General features: G+C 43.8%; 1 pseudogene; it reads left to right on the top strand.

Moving 5' to 3' along the window:
• Positions 1–1528: 1528 nt before the first annotated feature.
• Positions 1529–21561, top strand: LOC120027916 (annotated as a pseudogene).
• The last annotated feature ends 15 nt before the right edge of the window (positions 21562–21576 follow it).

Below are 21576 nucleotides of genomic sequence, written 5' to 3' on the forward strand. Positions count from 1 at the left end.
CAGGGTTTTCCTGTCGAGAATGCTATCCATATATAGAGTTTTATAGACATGACTTGAATTTTATAAGTTTCAAGTTTCAACATGCACTGGCACAATTTCAGTGGGTCATGTGACAGCAAAAGTGCACAGGCCACTGAGGTTTAAGTATGGACAAAGATGTTGTCATCTTTCTGTGGTATATACTAACAAGATACGTCTCTCCGAGTCCGCTCACAAATGGAGTCGTTGTCGTCAAAACGGCATGGCGGGATCTCTAGCTCCCGCCTATCCTTTCTGTGGATTGGTGGATACATCTCATTATTGTAATCTTGTTTGAACATTCGATGAGGGTTGTTGACATCAACCCCCTGTATTCAATGGTGATCGCACATTGTTACAATACTATATACATAATATGACATTTAAAATGTATTTATTCTTTTGGAACTTCTGTGACTGTAATGTTTACTGTTAATTTTGATTGTTTATTTCACTTTTGTTTATTATCTAATTCACTTGCATTGGCAATGTTAACATATGTTTCCTATGCCAATAAGACCCTTAAATTGAAATGGAATTGAGATGCCGCGGATAGAACAATGGGTTAGTTATAAACATTTTTGGAGATGCTATGCTACTAGCCTCATGCCATGAACATGCATAGCCATCTCTAGACAACTCTTATATAGTGTTTTTTTCTCAAAGTTGCCGGGATGTCACGTATCCTACTTATTACGAAACGTATATTCGATCAAATATAAGCCATTCATTATTTGTTGACCAAATTCGACACTCTCGTTGACCTCCATACAAAAGCTCCTTGCTTGGTGGTCAAAAAAAAAAAAAAAAAAACCTGCTTGATGGAGACAGATTTTCCGCGGAGTTGGGTCTTCGTCTTCCTCTCTGGGCACAATAAAAGACACCCGAAGGGGTTCCAGTATTGTAAACATTATGGTGCATAGCTGACGTTTAGCTACTTTGGTCTGGTAATATCTTGAAAACATCGGCAGAGAAAACGGCTAGTCATCTACAGATAACAACCGTTTTCATAAACTGACTCGTGACAACATAATTGGCAAGTTATTACACTTAATCTACAGCACCAAAGAACTGTCAAGCACGTTTAAGTGTATGTTAGGTATTTAAGCTAGGCTAGCTGGTTAGATGGGTAACGTTAGTCCATAGATCTAGTCGGACAATACATGCGATGGTCAGCTAGTGATATGTAACTAACGTTAGAGCGAGTAGATTTTTGATTGTGCTTCTTGTTTTGCCATAAATGATCCTAGCTAAGTATTTTGGTAGTAGTCTGTCAATCTCTCAGACAAAAAACACATTTATCTAACTCTTATCATTATTCACTTCTCATAGACAACATAATTGACTTCCCTGACAAGCTCACGGTCTATGGGCTCTGTCTAGTTCTGGGATGTCCGGCGGTCGGGGCTCCAGCTTCAACCCTGACGGTTCTGAAGCATAATCCAACCAGAGCAGCAGTAACAGCAACAGTGGTAGGGGACGCAGATTGTCTGAGTGGCAGCAGGGTAACATGCAGTTTTTAACTGAGGAACATGATTATATTGATGTGCTGACTTACCTATTGAGGTAAATTGGAGCTGGGACTGGGAGACCGGGCTCCTGAGTGGTGCAGTGGTCTAAGGCACTGTATCTCAGTAACCTATGCAGAGGGACCTGAAAAATCAGAATTAAAAAAAACTAGTGTATGTGAGAACTCCTTCAAGACTGTTGGAAAAGCATTCCAGGTGACTACCTCATGAAGCTGGTTGAGAGAATACCAAGAGTGTGCAAAGCTGTCAAGGCAAAGGGTGGCTATTTTGAAGAATCTCAAATATAAAATATATTTTGATTTGTTTAACATGGTTACTACTAGTTTGGATGTCTTCAGTGTTATTCTACAATGTAAAAAAATAAAAACTCTGGATTGAGTAAGTGTGTCCAAACTTGACAAGTACTGTGTGTGTGTATATATATATATATATAAAAAAATATTTTTAGAATAACTGCCTTTACTAGTCCTGTATTATTGGACCGATTTTTATAGACGTCTGTAGTACATACAAAATAATAATTATGTGCCCCCTAATGCTGAATGGAGTGATTGCTCATCTGGGGCTCTACATATGTAGCCCTAGTTCATGTCACTGAGCACAAAGTGTTTTCCCAACCCTCTCCCCATCTCTGTGTGCACCTGAAGGGGGAAGGTGAGGCTGATCCATGTGAATGGTGCGACAGGTCCGCAGCTTGTCCAGTCGTGCTCGGACTCCGACGAGTACATCGATTGATGCCTGGCAGGGGCGCCTGGGAGTTCGCTGCAACCCTCCTGGTAAACCAAACTGGGTGTCATTGTTGTAGTGTGCACTAGTCACAGACATCCTGCTGTTTACTGTGAGCGCAAGCAATGAAAGGGAAAAACGACCCCAAAAAACGTGATAATTTTATATAGTGCTCTTCATACATATTTCAATGCACTTACTAGACAACACTGTTAAATACACAATAACAAGTAAGACGTCTTAAGACGGAACTTAATGCATGATAATGGCATGTTCCTTTCATAAGTGTTGTTTATACCTACACTTGTGTGCCCCTCTGGTCTCTGGCTGACTGCTGCTGTGGCTTGTATGCCCCACTGGTCTCTGGCTGACTGCTGCTGTGGCTTGTATGCCCCACTGGTCTCTGGCTGACTGCTGCTGTGTCTTGTGTGCCCCACTGGTCTCTGGCTGACTGCTGCTGTGTCTTGTATGCCCCACTGGTCTCTGGCTGACTGCTGCTGTGTCTTGTATGTCCCACTGGTCTCTGGTTGACTGTTGCTGTGTCTTGTATGCCCCACTGGTCTCTGGCTGACTGCTGCTGTGTCTTGTATGCCCCACTGGTCTCTGGTTGACTGCTGCTGTGTCTTGTATGCACCACTGGTCTCTGGCTGACTGCTGCTGTGTCTTGTATGCCCCACTGGTCTCTGGCTGACTGCTGCTGTGTCTTGTATGCACCACTGGTCTCTGGCTGACTGCTGCTGTGTCTTGTATGCCCCACTGGTCTCTGGCTGACTGCTGCTGTGTCTTGTATGCACCACTGGTCTCTGGCTGACTGCTGCTGTGTCTTGTATGCCCCACTGGTCTCTGGCTGACTGCTGCTGTGTCTTGTATGCACCACTGGTCTCTGGCTGACTGCTGCTGTGGCTTGTCTTGCCAGTGGATTCCCAGCCCGACACTCAGGAGTTGGACCAGAGTGAAATCCGGACTCAGATCCTCGTGGCCATGGCCTCATCCGGCCTGAAAGCCAGGCAAAGCTTCACATGCGTGCTGACGGAGGTGAGGGCGAGTAACTTCATGTTGGTCTCGCTTTGTCACAGTAGTTTCTTACAAAGTTGTTTCTCAGGTCAAGAGGGTAGTTAAAATAAAAAATCTGTTCTCTGAGGGAACAAGGCCGGTGTCAAGGCTCCAGTTTTTCTCACGGAGAGTGCAGTCTCATTCGCTCACAGTGAGTATATCCACACATGCATGAACTACTCGCCGTGAAGTCATTGCTAAAACAAGTGAAAGCTGATGTTTTATAAATCGTTCAATTTAATAGTTTCAACTTGTTTACATGAATAAAGCCTTATCGATCAGATCATTGACCTGAATGTTGACAGGTGAGGAGGAGCCTGTTGTCATAGAAATGTGTTAATGTTCCGTTTGCATTTCTCCTCAGTTTTTCTGCCCAATCACGTGGCACACAAGGACACATACCAGCAGAAAGCATTCTGTGGTGTGTACAGTAACGATGGCAACATGTTCCCCTCAGCTGGCCAAGGTAAGGACGTGGGTTGTGACAGTAGTGTGAGAGAGGAAGTGGTCTCCCCTCAGCTTGGAAGCTCGTCGAGACCCAGTTTTTTTGTTTGTAGTAAAAAGTGTGTACATTAGCCGTGTCTCAGGCTCAACCACTATTGGATCTACTTATTTCTATTGTTGGACTACTGATCTATGTTGGTCTCTGCTGTTTCTTCATGGCCTTTCCCCCGCTGAAGATCTGTTGGAGGATTGTCTGTCTGACTTACTACAACTTTTTGCATACAATATTTCATTTGTTATGATGTATACTGTGATTGATGTGTTCGGTTGTAGTGAAGACTACTACAGAGATGTGACACTCAATAGTAAAAGAGTTGATTGCAATCTGATTGGCTTAATGAGAGTGGGATTACACATCACTTTATGAAAGGACAAGGTCACTTGGGTTCACTGAACTCCTTTGACGGGCTGGACTCTTTCAGGACCGAGGTACGGGACCTTTCCTTGAGGAACCAGAAACTCATCGTTTTTTTTTATTTGTGTGTGTGATCATTTATTTGGGTAATATAACCAACGCAAAATAAGTTATTTCAAATGTTTTAAGGGTTTATGAAAGGTTATTTTCATACTGATTTATTTATTTTTAAACACGAGTCCTTTGTATTGGTGTAGACATGACGGACTCATTCCCTTCCAAACCAAAAAGAGAAATCAATATTTTCTCTGGTAGGCACAACCTACCTGGCACCCCTACAAACAATAACCTCAAGTCAAAACCATTACATAGAAAATGGCACCCCAGATGGGACCTCTCCAACATTGAGAAATAACCAAAGCAAATCTCTTGTGTGGAATTAAAACAATGGATTCACCCCAAGAAAATGTGCTCATCCATATCATACCTGTCAATGGGAATACACAGGGCCATTCTGACAATGGGGCTGACCATACAAATCATAATGTGAATGGACCTGATTTGGGCCAGAGCCCTGGGTATCTGCATGCTCGGTCTGGACCACAGGTGGTCTAACCAGTTACTCTTATTGACCTGGACCTGTGTGGACGTACTGAGCTAGCCCTCCCTCTGATACTCAACCTTCCTCCATCGTCTGGTTTATCACCAGAGGTTGTGGTCCTACAACTTCAAGGTGACATACTTGATATTCGTCAGACTCAACAACATCTCCAAACTCTAATCCATCATAAATGTCTAAGTGAAGAGCAACCGAGCGCAATGGAATTCTGAGACTCAGTGAGCACTCTAACCCACATGCTGACAGAGCTCCGTGAGAGTGGAAGAAGGAAAGAACACAACCATTACAGTGGAATGGCAAAACTATTGAAATTCCTTTTTAGTTCTTAACGACATCGCTGTGTTTACATGGCCAAATATATATTAAAACAATGTCACTTTAAAAAAAAAAAAATGTATCGGTAGTGACTTCTGGTTCCTAACACATGCATCCCTTCCCTGTCTTTCTTAGACCAGACCATCTGTCTGTATGACACCAGTAGGGGGCGCTTTAACCTGAAGCAGTCACCCCTGAATCCCACAAGATGCTCTATTCCAGCTGGTCTCACTACACACACTGCTATTTAAAAAAAAAAAGTCAGCTTGACTTTAGTGTAGCGTGGTTCGTTCTGCGTTGTGTGTTTTCAATTAGGACACTGCCACAACTGACGGTCTGCTCGTTGAACTCTTTTTATTTGCCCTGCACACGAAGAGACAACACACACGTTACCCTTGGTGCAGTCACAGCTCTCCGGCACCTTGCTAGCCGAGGGTCAGGCAAAAGAGAACGATAAAGTGGTATGGGAATACAGATAACCCGCGATGGGCCAAACCAAAATATACAAAACTTTTACAATCACTTGTATGTACAATATTGGTATGAAAAAGTGTTTGTACACCAAATAAAAACATTAGCTATGCAGCTGTAATTAAATAAAAAAATACACTGAATTATTATTATTATTATCAGATTATTAACATCCCCTCTTGACCTGGCCTATTTGAATTGGTCCTTGTGTGCAATTTGGTGCGTAATCTAGGGGAACAACATCACACTGCTACATTCACCCCCACTGTTTTACACTAGATTATAGGCCCAAAACAAAACACATTACCTCAAAGGTAACAAAGCAAAGAAAGAAAAAAAATTCACACCCACAGGGCGACAGAGTAACCCAGTGTAGTCCCTTAATTCTAGACCCACAAATGGTCGATCAGCTGAAAAGCTATCCCGCGAAGGATTAGGAAAAATAAGGGGTAGCTAATCCCTTATTCAACCGTATACGAAAAATGCCATATACATTTTATGCCGATGGACTACACACAAAGTTACATGAATTGTCAAATATATTAGACAAACCCACAAATCATTCTAAGACATGCTTAGATTCCTACATTCCTACAAAAGAAAAGGTAGGCAATATCCTACCGTCACTGAGAAACCAAGAACTGTTTCATTTCCTGTGTAGACATAGTTTGGATTAGCCTATCCACTGGCTTAATAAGTCTACCTAGTCTAGTCCGAACACCCTCACCCACAAACCTAGCAGGAATGTCACAGACAGCACTAACCCTGCTCAGAGGTCTAACCTCAGGATGGGGAGTACTACATATCCGCATCTCCGGAGCCAGCACACTTTCAGTTACCGACTCAACACTAGTAGTGTCAGACGACTGATCAGAATCCTGGTAGATTGTCACAGACCACACTGACGAAGCATCTTCAACCAAGGTAACATCATCCACACTGAATGGAGTTTCGCAATCAGAACTCTTGTAGGCTTCGGGGATATCTCTCTGGTCCACTTCTGCTGAGCACACCTCACTTAAGGGGACTTCATACGGTTGTTCCACCTCACTTCCATCAGCCGGGACTTCACCATCCTCTTGGAGTATCCTCCCAGAAGACTCAGGAAGGCCTGCTACCCAGTGGACAGTCCTGGCGTCACTCCCATCCATTTGGCTGGACTTTGCAGACATCTCAGAGATCACGTCACCACTCGATAGAGATCCGTGACCCTCAGGTTCCTCCCACGAAGGTAAAGGCAGAAAGTTGACTGGCATAATCAGGTTCCTATGCACAGTTTTGATGCGTCCAGTGGTAGGGTGTTGGATACGATATGTGTTCAGTGAGCTGTTCTTTGCAACCACTATGTACACCACACTCTCCCAGCGATCAGCCAGTTTCTTCTTGCCCCTCTCCCCCTTGTTAGCAAGTAGAACTCTATCTCCCTTCTGCACCGAGTGACCCTTAGACCGTCTGTTGTAGACCTCGGCTTGTCTCTTTTGTTGCTTACTGGCATGCTGCTGGGCCAATGTCATGGCCTCTCTCAGATCCTCACCCAGAGACTGGACATACTTATCCACATCTACTGTGTCCCCATCCAACAGCACACTTTCAAACATAACATCTACCGGCAACCTAGGGGTGCGTCCGAACATCAAGAAGAAGGGTGGAAACCCAGTAGTCTCATGAACAGTGCAGTTATAGGAGAATGTCAATGTGTTCAACATCTGAGGCCATTTAGCCTTAGACCTAGCTGGCAGAGCTCTAATCATCCCACCCAGTGTGCGATTCAGACGTTCTGCTTGACCGTTACCCATGGGATGATAAGGTGTGGTGTGGGACTTTTCAACACCAGATAACTGAAGTAATTCTGCAATAAGTAAACTCTCAAAGTTAGCACCCCTGTCAGAATGGATGCAATCAGCGAACCCATAAATGCAGAAGAAATTATTCCAGAGAACACGAGCAACAGTCTTAGCAGACTGGTTTGGACATGGATACGCACAGGCCAGCTTAGTAAAGTGATCAGTCACTACTAACACATCAATAGACTTGTTGTTTGAATCTTCGGCAGTCCAGTCTGCAGCAGTGAGCCTGCGAGAGGGACCAGGCCTCTTTCTGCCCTTGCCTCTCCTAGGCTTCTTCTGACCTGTAGTCAGCTGAAACAATGGCCTAGCAACCATGGAACAATTCTCAATGTAGTGTTGATAGTATACTACCATACCAAGGAAAGAACGGATTTTGCTAGGAGACGGAGTGACACCATCAGCTTCCATCATCTCACTCTCAGTCACATTCAAAATGGTTTGAACCTTAGCAGGATCAGTGGCTACGCCCTCCTGAGAAATGATGTGGCCCAAAAACTTAACAGACCTCCTCAAAAACTTGCACTTAGACGGAGACAGTTTAAGATTGTGCTCCTGCAACCGCTGGAAAACCATCTCAAGTCTCTGCAGACTCTCTTCCTCCGTCTTAGCAAAAACCATCAGATCATCCAAATAGCAAAGGAGACTTAGAAAGTTTTGGTCCCCAAAGATGGTCAGCATCATTCTCATAAAAGTAGCTGGGCTGTTGCAAAGGCCCTGAGGCAAACGATTGTACTCGTGCAGACCTAAAGGAGAGGAAAAGGCAGTGTATTTCTTATCCTCTTCATGCAGTGGCACATTGTAGTACCCTGATGTCAAGTCCATTGTGCTGAAGAAGGCATTACCTCCCAGCGCCGCCAGTACATCAGCCTGATGAGGCAGTGGATGAGCATCCTTCACTGTGCGGGCGTTTAACCACCTAAAGTCAGTACATAGACGCAAGTCCCCATTCTTTTTCCATACCAGCACCAATGGTGAGGCATACTCGCTGCTGGATTTTCTGACGATTTCCTTTTCCTCCATATCATCCAGTGTTTCCCTGAGTTTTTGGTAATCAGCTGGAGAAAGCCTACGATAAGGTAATCGAAATGGGCGGTCATCAGTCAGCCGTATGCGATGGCAGAACTCTTTTGCCTCTCCACAATCCAGGCTATGTCTAGAGAACACCGTGTCATACTTCTCAATTAAACCGACAAGTTTGTCTTTCCAGAACTGTGAAACTGGACACTCCTCAACAGACAGGCCTTGAAGTCCAAGATTGCTCAGTGTACTGTTGTCATTAACTACACTGCCACCAACTGAACTCTTAGCTGTAAGACTGCCATGTGAGCTGTCACATTGTACTTTTGCCACGTTCTGGTAAGCAGCTTGCTGCTTGACATCATCAAAATCCTCCAATGCAATACAAGGGTACACATCTGCCACTTTAGCATTTCGTCTCAGGGTAACTGGCGAAGTTGTTGGATTCACAATCTTCACAGGGAGCCATCCATCCCCCCACAGAGGCGTAACTACTCTCCCTACTAGTATGTGTCGATTCACACAACGAGACGTGCTGGGCTCGACAACAACAGTACTGCCCACAGAGAGTTTTGTCTTTGGGGGTAAGCGGCCCCACACCAGATGCTCACTCATGGGTTGGAGCGTTACTGCCCTCTTCAACTTAATGGTGCCCACTTTATCTGGGATGGAGTCTCCTCTCCATCTCTCCAGATTTGATAGGAGACGCAGGAACTGGCTGTCCTCACACTGGCCAGAGGGACCTGGCGTACCCACCACCCGCCAGTAGCTGTCATTTGATTTGAACTGTCTAATCAGAGACTTCAACACGTTAGTGCCAACAATGAGTTCATCAACCTGCCCATCTACAATCAGCACTGGGACTACATAACTGAAGCCATAAAGCTGTAGTTTCAAGTCACACATGCCCACTGGGCTAGTTTGCGTCCCACCACAACCCACCAGTATGATGTCTGAAGGAGCTAGAAAGTTCCCCTCTACCACTCCTGCCTCCCTCAACCGAGGTACAATATCTGCGCGCAGAGTAGTAGCCATGGACCCACTATCTAACATCCCCTTCAGCTCAACTTTATCCTGTACTAGCACGGTGGTGTAAAACAAACTGTCATTCTGAGAAATTCTCATTGTGTTCTGAAAAATTACTGTGTTGTTCTTGGGTACTGACTCACAAAAATAAGAATAAACAGATTGGATATCATCATCAGTGGAGGAAAAATTAGACTGCCTCACATTGCCCTCCTCAGAATGGAGACTTTCTAGTTTTCCTGAGACCTGCCAGTCTGTCCACATACAGGGCTCTTTCGCTTCCCAGTCTCACTACAGTCAAAGCTCATGTGGCCAGGAGAGAAGCACTTGAAACACAGCTGGTGCATCTGACAGTGAGCTTTGGTCCAGTGATTAGTGCTTCCACAGACAGCGCACTCACGCTCACGTTTGGGGAACTGTTTACGGGGCCCTCTGTTCACAGACTGAGTATTGCTGACAAGAGCCTTCTCTAGCATACTCAAAACTTTCTCTAATGTCCCACCCTCAGATACAGATTGGGCCTGTTCTGGTTCACGGCCACATTGAGAAAAAGATGACACATTAGGTCTGCTCTCAGGATCCACTTCCTCCTGGGGGGAGTCGAAGACAGCAGCCACCTGCTGTGAAAGTTGTGTTCTACATGCTTTACGCTCCCTTAACAGTTCATCCAAACGATCCTGTACCTCACTGGCTGTCCAGTCACGAAGGGGTTTGCATTTGAACACTTGGGCCAACTCTTTATCAGGACAGTTGCGTACAAACATGACTGCCAACTCTGAGCACTGATTGGGCAAGGTTCTACCCTCACTTACAAGGTACTGTTCAGCTGCCTCTGCAGCTTTGTTAAGCCTAATCCAGAAATCTAGTGGACCCTCATTAGCATATGGTCTCATTGAATAGAAATCAGCTAATGGCATACCTGAGTAGACAGTATCCCCAAAGTGTTGCTTGAGAACACTGAACACTGCCTTAACATCTGTGACAACAGGGTTGTTACGCATCCAGACTTTGGTCACATCCCGTGCCCTCCCCATGAGCCTAGACATCACCTCCCCAACATTCTCAGACCCAGTGTAACCCCTCTTCTCTAGGTAGACTCCCATTAGCTCCTCCCACTCCAGGACAGAGTACTTATCTGAGCCATCACCCCTGAAGAAAGGTGGAGCACTAACCTCTGACTTCACAACCAGATTCAGCTTGGACGCATCAATAAAAGTTGACCCACATTGTCCAGGCAGGGGAAACTGCTGGGATTGGTCAGGGGAATGGGCAGGAGAAAGACTTGAAGCCCCAGGCTGCAGTAAACTCGCTCTGATAGATTCTCCTATCTCTGAACCAATCTGCTTAATAAGGTCACTAAGCTGACTCGGTGTCCCATTATTACTGAGGACTGGGGACAATGGTACATCAAGAGACAGAGGTGGGAGACCCTGGTCAGGTGGAGTAAACAGCCTACCCCTCCCAGTGCTTGTAAACTCAGGACTAGCAGCCACTCTACTCCCAGGAGCTGACTGTACCAATGGTGTAAATGCATGGACACCCCTCCCTCTACCCACACTAACCACACCAAAATCCCCAGCATAACTCATCTTATGGACTTGAGAGTCTTCCATGGCTCAATAGAGAACTAAACTACAATGTAATTTACTGCATACAAATACAAAAAAAATGCAATAAACAAATTCCCTCAAAACATGCAAATAAACGCCAATACAATTATCTAGTGAATATGCTACATTCACCTTCACTATTTACAGTATACATTCACTTATAGCAAACCATCAACAAGTGCGCATGCGCGGGTCGCGCATCTCCTCCACATGCACAGCTCCGGTGGTCAGCTTGAGCTAACCAGTCGGCAGGTCGCGGCACCAGTTTGTAGCGTGGTTCGTTCTGCGTTGTGTGTTTTCAATTAGGACACTGCCACAACTGACGGTCTGCTCGTTGAACTCTTTTTATTTGCCCTGCACACGAAGAGACAACACACACGTTACCCTTGGTGCAGTCACAGCTCTCCGGCACCTTGCTAGCCGAGGGTCAGGCAAAAGAGAACGATAAAGTGGTATGGGAATACAGATAACCCGCGATGGGCCAAACCAAAATATACAAAACTTTTACAATCACTTGTATGTACAATATTGGTATGAAAAAGTGTTTGTACACCAAATAAAAACATTAGCTATGCAGCTGTAATTAAATAAAAAAATACACTGAATTATTATTATTATTATCAGATTATTAACATCCCCTCTTGACCTGGCCTATTTGAATTGGTCCTTGTGTGCAATTTGGTGCGTAATCTAGGGGAACAACATCACACTGCTACATTAGCACAGATGAACTAATGTGTAGGATTCTAGTTTAATTTGAAGATATGGAGGTGGGATGACAGAGCTTTAAAGTAATGGTCCAGTGTTTCAAAATTTCTATGAAATATGGCCTATAATTCCTTTATGAGCTTTTTTTTTTTTTTTTTTTTTACTATTTTAAGTATGTTAAAAAGCAGCTTTTCTGTATTTGAGTGGTGTGAGCGTATACTGGTCACAAATATTTATGCAAGAAAAATACAATTTTTGAACCGGTCTGTTTTAAAAGAAAAATTTGTGGTGGGGTATTCTTTATTTTTTTAAATCTCCAATTAATGCTTTGGCCACATACGAATATAGGATGCGTCAATAACATTATTTGGGTATGAGTTAACAGAATATGAGCTTTTCACTGGACATTTACTTTAACCAGTCAATCAGAGGAGCTTTGATAAATAAATTAAAAGCTAAACTCTTGCTAATTTTGAAACGAGTGATTTCAAAATCACTAGATTTCCATCACAATATTCACCAGAATATAGGCTCAGAATCTCTCTTGGGCTTCTTGTTAGGATGTTTCATTGTGTAGTTTGTACTGACGTGTGCCCTCTTGTATCCCTCTAGTTTATGTCTGCAGTGTAGATGGTGACAGTGAAACAAACTCGCACCGACCTGAACCTCAAGTTAGTGTTTCTCCTCATAGTACTTATAGCTTAACCAATGAGGAAATGAACCATTCTACCTGCAATCCTCTTGATTCACAAGGATGCATGACATTAGAGCTAGTCATCTCAGCCATCTATTACTGGCTTTGTTTGCCACTGATGGAGCAACAGGAAACATTTTAAATTAGATCAATTCATCGTCCAGAACATCAATTACATGGATAGCTGAGTACTTCAGTTCATGTGATTTCCCATTTAATTACTGCTTTTTAGGCAAACTAAAAGTGTGTGTTTCTCAAACTTTTACTTAGGAATTGATGTCAAAGTGAGACTTACACAGATTTTCCCTCAAGTTAGGATTCAAACTTTTAAAGGTGCACTATGCAGATATCGATCCACCATTTCTTGGTTGCTAAAATTCTGATAGGCTAACTAATTTCAGTTTGACAAAACAAGCAAGTGTAGTGTACAGAATCATTGTACCATCTTCAACGCTGTGAAAAATATTTTTGGAACTAAAACATTGTATTTTCAGCTGTTTTGAAGCTGGTGTACAAAAGACAAAACTAAACTTAAGGGAAGCATTGAAATAACGCACATAGAACAGATCTACTGCTTCTTAGACTTGCTTTTATAACCCACTTTTCTGTGTGAATTTGGTCCGGTTGTTCAAAAAGTAACATACAGTGGGGAGAACAAGTATTTGATACACTGCCGATTTTGCAGGTTTTCCTACTTCCAAAGCATGTAGAGGTCTGTAATTTATCATAGGTACACTTCAACTGTGAGAGACGGAATCTAAAACAAAAATCCAGAAAATCACATTGTATGATTTTTAAGTAATTAATTTGCATTTTATTGCATGACATAAGTATTTGAAAACCTACCAACCAGTAAGAATTCCGGCTCTCACAGACCTGTTAGTTTTTTTTTTAAGAAGCCATCCTGTACTCCACTCATTACCTGTATTACAGCTTTAAGCGCAGCCCCATTTCAGGCCTATTCTTTCCATGGGTTGTAGGTTCCGTAGTTGGAGTTGTCTCTCAGTGTAGGCTGGTTAATGTTCTGTTCTTCCCTCGTAACCCAGGCGAGAGGAGGTTCAAGTTTTCAAAGTTTATTTGCAATGCGCACAGGATACAGCAGGTGTAAAACAGTACAGTGAAATTCTTACCTTGAGAGCTCTTTCCCAACAATGCAGTAATAGGAAATAGAATAAAACATTGATGTAAGAATAAAAACCACACAAGAACTATGATGAGGGTTAAAGGTTGTTTCTGAGCAGTATATACATGTAAAACGGAGCTGAAAAGTGACTTGTAGCAGGAATACATAAATACTTATGGTAAAATACAGTGCCTTCATAAAGTGTTCACGCCGCTTGACTTTCTCCACATTGTTGTTACAGCCTGAATTTAAAACGGATTATATTGCGATTTTGTGTACATAGCTCAAGTTTTCATGCAAATATTCTTATACATAGTTCCACCAAACTGCCTTGTTGCTGATAAAAACCAGTACGTGATGATGCACACAATGTACTTTTCCACTTACGTTTTCATGTAACGACTAAAAATGAAATGTTCAATGTGTTTCCATTGCATTTTTAACTCTAACGATTTTAGTGTTGTCACGAACGGTCGCAATAGCAAATGTGCCTACTTTGGTCTCGGCTACAGTGTGGGTAGGCTAGTCTACGTGATGAGATTTATTATGGATAAGAGCAAGAATATTTTAGATTTGTCAAGCATCGATCATCATGTCACCAGAATAAGACCCTCAATATGTATTGGAAAGGAGCATCAGGCTCATCACCGTGCACTTTCACCACCCTGTGAAGTTCATCAGAATGTATTTAACCTGTAGCCTAAAACTGCATGGTTTCCCTGAGTCGTAGTGGGACGACCACACATGTCATCGTGTGACAAGTTTACTTCGATATGATGGTTATTATATCAATATTTGCGCATAAGTCTTTCCACAAATTTCTCGCATAATTAATTGAACCGACATCAAAAGATCCCACTTTGTCTGGCTTGTTTTGTCTACATTTAGAAAGTTTACATGAACATTTTCTGTTTCCATCAGGCCTGTCATGACTCTATATTTATCAGACATGTACTTTACGTGTGTAAAAAGGTTGGCTGGAAACCTGGTTATTGGACTACACACAATACCCCATAATGTCTTGAGTCAGTAAGTATTCAATCCCTTTTTATTATGCTAAGCATAAATAAGTTCAGGAATAAAAATGTGCTGAATAAGGTGCATGGACTTACTGTGTGCAATAATAGTGGGCTATTGTCTCTGTACCCCACACATACAATTATCTGTAAGGTCCATCAGTCGAGCAGTGAATTTCAACCACAAAGATCAGGGAGGTATTCCAATGCCTCAAAGATGGGCACCTATTGGTAGTTGGGCATTTAAAAAATAAAATAAAGCAAATATTGAATATCCCTTTGATCACGGTGAAGTTATTAATAACACTTTGGAAGGTGTATCAATACACCCAGTCACTACACAGATACAGGTGTCCTTCGTAAATCAGTTGCCGGAGAGGAAGGAAACCACTCAGGGGTTTCACCATGAAGCCAATGGTGACTTTTTAAAACGGGTACAGAATTTAATGGCTGTGATTAGGAGAACTGAGCATGGCTCAACAGTATTGTAGTTACTGCACAAGACTAACCTAAATGACAGAGTGGAAAAAATCTATGGCAAGACTTAAATGGCTGTCTAGCAATGATCAACAACCAACTTGACAGTGTAAAGAATTTATAGAATAATAATGTGCACATTTTGTACAATCCAGGTGTGCAAAGTTCTTAGACTTATGCCACGCCAATACAACTGGGAACTCAGCAAAATACGTGGTAAAATCATGACTTCAGTGATCTTCAGTCGGAGATCTAGAAAGAGACCTGAGATTCCAAGTTGGATGACCGTTCAATTTTATTTTATTCCCCCAGTCGGATCTTGTTTTTATCCGAGTACCCAGTTGTTTTGAATGCTCGGAAGTCGGAGATTTCCGAATTACCAATTGTCTTGAACACGGCATTAATCAGACTCGCGGCTGTAATCGGGGTATTGTGTGTATTTAATACATTTTGAATTCAGGCTGTAAACATTGTGGAATAAAGAGCATCAATACTTTCTGAAGGCACTGTTACATGTAAACAGAAGTCAGTGACCAGTAGCAGGATAAATGGTAATTGCAATCAATGGACAACAGCGTAATGGAGTAACACATCTAATCATTTTAGCAGCAGTGTAGGTTGTCTGTGGATGACCGTATAGTCTGTGGGAGAGCAGTAGTTAGCCATTTTAACGGTCTTATGGCCAGGGGATAGAAGCTGTATAGGAGTTTTTTTTCACCTTTATTTAACTAGGCAAGTCGGTTAAGAACAAATTCTTATTTTCAATGACGGCCTAGGAACAGTGGGTTAACTGCCTTGTTCAGGGGCAGAACAACAGATTTGTACCTTGTCAGCTCGGGGATTCGAACTTGCAACCTTTCAGTTACTAGCCCAACGCTCTAACCCCTAGGCTACCCTGCCGCCCCGACGGCAGCATGGAGAACTGTCCATGTCTCGGGTGGCTGGAGGCTGGCAATTTCAGACCTTTCTCAGTCACCGCCTGGCATGTATGTCCTGGATGGCTTGGCCGTCCGCACCACCCTCTGTAGGGCCTTCCGGTCACGGGCGGTGCAGTTGCCATACCAGACTGTGATACAACCAGTCAGGATTCTCTCAATGGTGCAGCTGTAAAAGTTCCTAAGGATCTGAGGGGCCATGCCAAATAATTTCAGCCTCCTGAGAAGAGGTGTTGCCATGTGACGTGTGTTCTTCACAATTGCTGGTGTGAGAGGACAATGTTAAGTCCTTAGTGATGTGGACAACAAGGAACTTGAAGCCCTTGACCCTCTGCTGGTTTGACCCCCCCCCCCCCGTTTCCTGTAGTCCACAATCAGCTCCTTGGTCTGTCTGATGTTGAGGGAGATGTTGTCACCACACTGCCAGTTCTCTAACCTGTGGCCTACTCTCACCACATGGGGTCGACCCGTCTGTCTTCTCTCTGGCTGAGGCTGGTTAATGTTCTGTTCTTCCCTCTTAGCCCAGATAAGAATAGGTTCTGTGTCTTCTCTCTGACTGCCTCCACAGATGGGAAAGAGGTCATTGGAGAGTGAGTGCACCCAATTTTATTCATCCCAATTTTACATTTTCCGAGACATTTGAAAATAAAAATAGTTTGTTGCGTTTTATAGCTTAGCACTGTTTTTTCTTCTTCACAGAGCAAACGATGGCTGCTTCTGTCATCGATCGGGAACAGAATAAGAGCACTCTTAAGGTGTGTGTCTGCCCGCCTATGGACATTGGCATTGCAAATATTCAGTCACAACCTGGTCACCCTCTGTCTCCCCACTGTAAGCTTCACACCATCGCCTCTGGTTTTAGCTGACGATACAGAGCAACCCTCTTCTCTTGGGACCCTTTGTCATGACCCACATCACTGTGTTGTTGGCCTCTGCCATCTGTCTCTCTCTCCTCCCTTCCCCCGCCCCTTCTGTCTCCTCAGATCAAAGCTCACGGCAACGATGTGAACACAGTGGCGTTTGCCGACAGCTCGTCCCAGCTGCTGTTCTCAGGCAGTGACGACGTGCTCTGCAAGGTGTGGGACAGACGGACGCTGCGGGAGGACAGACCCCAGCCCATGGGCCAGCTGTCTGGACACAGAGACGGCATCACCTTCATCCACAGCAAGGTAATAGAGGAGAACCACTACTGTGTGTATGCGTCCAGCATGTGCAATCACCCTCTTACAATCGTAGCCAACAGTTTTGAGAATGACACAAATATTAATTTTCAAAGTCTGCTGCCTCAGTTTGTATGATGGCAATTTGCATATACTCCAGAATGTTATGGAGAATGATCCGATGAATTGCAATTAATTGCAAAGTCCCTCTTTGCCATGCAAATTAACTGAATCCCCCAAAAACATTTCCACTGCATTTCAGCCCTGACACAAAAGGACCAGCTGACATCATGTCAGTGATTCTCTCGTTAACACAGGTGTGAGTGTTGACGAGGACAAGGCTGGAGATTGCTCTGTCATGCTGATTGAGTTCGAATAAGACTGGAAGCTTCAAAAGGAGGGTGGTGCTTGGAATCATTGTTCTTCCTCTGTCAGCCATGGTTACCTGCAAGGAAACACGTGCCGTCATCATTTCTTTGCACATAAAGGGCTTCACAGGCAAGGATATTGCTGCCAGTAAGATTGCACCTAAATCAACCATTTATCGGATCATCAAGAACTTCAAGGAGAGCGGTTCAATTGTTGTGAAGAAGGCTTCAGGGCGCCCAAGGAAGTCCAGCAAGCGCCAGGACCGTCTCCTAAAGTTGATTCAGCTGCGGGATCGGGGCACCACCAGTACAGAGCTTGCTCAGGAATGGCAGCAGGCAGGTGTGAGTGCATCTACACGCACAGTGAGGCAAAGACTTTTGGAGGATGGCCTGTGGTCAAGAAGGGCAGCAAAGAAGCCACTTCTCTCCAGGAAAAACATCAGGGACAGACTGATATTCTGCAAAAGGTACAGGGATTGGACTACTGAGGACTAGGGTAAAGTCATTTTCTCTGATCAATCCCCTTTCTGATTGTTTGGGGCATCCGGAAAAAAGCTTGTCCGGAGAAGACAAGGTAAGCGCTACCATCAGTCCTGTGTCGTGCCAACAGTAAAGCATCCTGAGACCATTCATGTGTGGGGTTGCTTCTCAGCCAAGGGAGTGGGCTCACTCACAATTTTGCCTAAGAACACAGCCATGAATAAAGAATGGTACCAACACATCCTCCGAGAGCAATTTCTCCCAACCATCCAGGAACAGTTTGGTGACGAACAATGCCTTTTCCAGCATGATGGAGCACCTTGCCATAAGGCAAAAGTGATAACTAAGTGTCTCGGGGAACAAAACATCGATATTTTAGGTCCATGGCCAGGAAACTCCCCAGACCTTAATCCCATTGAGAACTTGTGGTCAATCCTCAAGAGGTGGGTGGACAAACAAAAACCCACAAATTCTGACAAACTCCAAGCATTGATTTTGCAAGAATGGGCTGCCATCATTCAGGATGTGGTCCAGAAGTTAATTGACAGCATGCCAGGGCGGATTGCAGAGGTCTTGAAAAAGAAGGGTCAACACTGCAAATATTGACTATTTGCATCAACTTCATGTAATTGTCAATAAAAGCCTTTGACACTTATGAAATGCTTGTAATTATACTTCAGTATTCCATAGTAACATCTGACAAATATCTAAAGACATTGAAGCAGCAAACTTTGGAAATGAATATTTGTGTCATTCTCAACTTTTGGCCACGACTGTACATTCTATCTTACTGTGTATGTAATCATCGACATCAAAGCCCTAAACACATACATGGGACTATTTACTGTTTATACACAAATGCACTGTTCTGATATAACTGGACAGGTGAAAGCTACGCAGTGCCGTTTCACCAATCAGCAAGGGCTTTGATAGTGAGGAAGGATGCATTTTTAGTATTTGGACAGGGTCTAAAACTCTAACCACTCCACCCTGATATTGTGCACATTAAGGTATAAACCTCCTCTGTGTGCCTGTTGACTCCACTAATCACTGTCAGGAAGATACAGGTTCATTATAAACATCCTCTCTTCACCTTGCAGGGCGACGCACGTTATCTGATCAGTAACTCAAAGGACCAGTCCATCAAGCTGTGGGACATGAGGAAGTTCTCCCCCAAGGAGGGCCTGGTGGCCTCGCGGCTGAACATCGTCCAGCAGGACTGGGACTACCATTGGCAGCAGGTTGTCCAGAATGGTGCTGGGGATGCCATGAGGTTGTTGTACATCTGTACTGTGTCCTAGTCTAGATCACATTAAGATTAGCAAGTGGGCCAGAAACACTAGTTGAAAAGGCCACTCCAATCCAACTGTAATCTACTCTAGATTGCTCTCAGAAAATCTCATATTTGCTATATTAAGTATTGATGACATGGGTATACAGTATGTTTAATCATTCGTCTCCTACTACCCCTCCCATTTGTTGTTCAGCTGTACTTGACTGTCCAATAGCTGGTTGTGTCGACTGACCTGTCGTTTGCCTGCTGTCTGTTTGTCCTCCCAGCAGAGAGACACAAGCTGGCAGGCGACACCTCAGTGATGACCTACAGGGGTCACGGTGTTCTGCACACGCTGTCGCTTCTCCCCGGAGTTCACCACTGGACAGAAGTTCATCTACACTGGCTGTTCCACTGGGAAGGTCATCGGTGAGTCGCTATGCCCGGGGGGGGGGGTTGGCATCCCTACCAGAACAACATCAGCAGCTCTGTAAGTCTCTGTATCTCTGCTCCACTCTACTGAGGGGCAGTGCTCAATTCTATTTCAATTCTGGAAGTTAACTTTTTTAAATGTATATGAATAAATATGAAAAGTCTCCATAGACCATTTAGAATACTATTCTTATTAAACCAATGTGCTTGTAAGTTCGCTCATCCTTCCTGTCAAATGACATCTCTCTCTTTCTCTCTTCACAGTGGGACGGAGCAGTGTGCGTGTTTGGGAGCACAGGCAAACCCAGCCGCTGGATGAGGAGAGGTACTGGGGGGGTGGAAACAAGCAAGGAAAAGGAAGTGATGTCATAAGTGTGGGACAGCCTGACGGTGTCAGTCTGACTTCACTATGGGGAGAGGCAGGACAGCAACAGAGGGAGGAGAACAAGCTGAACTGTGAAATTGCATCGTTTCAATGCTGGATAACAATAAATATAGTGTAAATTCTTACCTTTGTGTTTGGTGCAGAAGCCTTTATTACCCAATCTGCAGAGAAGGGATACAGTTGAGGCATTGTCTTCTTTCAGGGGCCGTTACTCCTACACAGACCTAGTCCCATCCAGCGACAGTGTAGATGGAGCCACGCTATCTTGTGTTATAAAACAATGACATTTAAGGAGTGGTCTCTTCTGATGCACCCCAGTGTACAGTAAGAATAGGATAAAGGAGACGAAAGCCTCTATGAAGTTTGGCTGGAGCCGTTTATGCAGAACTTATTGAAGCTCACTAAGTACTTGCTCCAAGAGCCCCCAACAAGCCTCATGTCCACATTGTGTTTTTATTGCTTAGAGTAAAAAGCAGCAGCTAAATAATGCATATGTAGACTAAAACAATGTCATAAATCACAGGATGATAATTCAGTATAAGGTATAAAGGTATATTGTAATGCTATTAATGTCCAGCGGTAAGAAGACGGTGTACAAAACATTAGGAACACCAGTGCTTTCCATGAGACTGACCAGGTGAATCCAGGTGAAAGCTATGATCCCTTATTGATGTCACTTGTTAAATCCAATTCAATCAGTGTAGATGAAGGGGAGGAGACAGGTTAAAGAAGAATTTTAAAAAAATTATTAAAGCCTTGAGACCATTGAGACATGGATTGTGTATGTGTGCCATTCAGAGGGTGAATGGGCAAGACAAAGTGCCTTTTGAACAGGGTATGGTAGTAGGTGCCAGGTACACTGGTTTGGGTGTGCCTGGCACTGCAACGTTGCTGGGTTTTCCCCACGGTCAACAGTTTCCTGTGTGTATCAAGAATGGTCCGCCACCCAAAGGACATCCAGCCAACTTGACCCAACTGTGGGAAGCATTGGAGTCAACATGGGCCAACATCCCTTTGCAATGCTTTTCACACCTTGTAGAGTCCATTCCCTGATAAATTGAGTCTGTTCTGGAGGGCAAAGGGGGTGCAACTCTAATATTAGGATGTTTTGTACACTCAGTGAATGTTGTAGTCCGATGTAAACAATTCCAATCAAAGATCTAAATGATGTGTTCTGGGCTTTAAGACACAGTAAAGGGTTTGGGGGTGTGAGTGTGCTTTGAACATCAACCTTGATATAATCTCTGCTAATTGTTTTACAATAACTTTTTATTGTGCATAAAACCTGGCAAATACAGTCATCAGAAATCCAACGAAGGGAATTGCCAGATATCTGCAAAAGTTATGATTGCTCAACATTAATTGTGACTACCTGTCTAACCTCTGCAGTAATGGGTTTTCTATGAAAGTCACTGCTTGAGCAATAGGAAGCAAA

This window comes from Salvelinus namaycush, chromosome 33 (genome assembly GCF_016432855.1).
Source record: "Salvelinus namaycush isolate Seneca chromosome 33, SaNama_1.0, whole genome shotgun sequence".
In the NCBI taxonomy this organism is placed as follows: domain Eukaryota; kingdom Metazoa; phylum Chordata; class Actinopteri; order Salmoniformes; family Salmonidae; genus Salvelinus; species Salvelinus namaycush.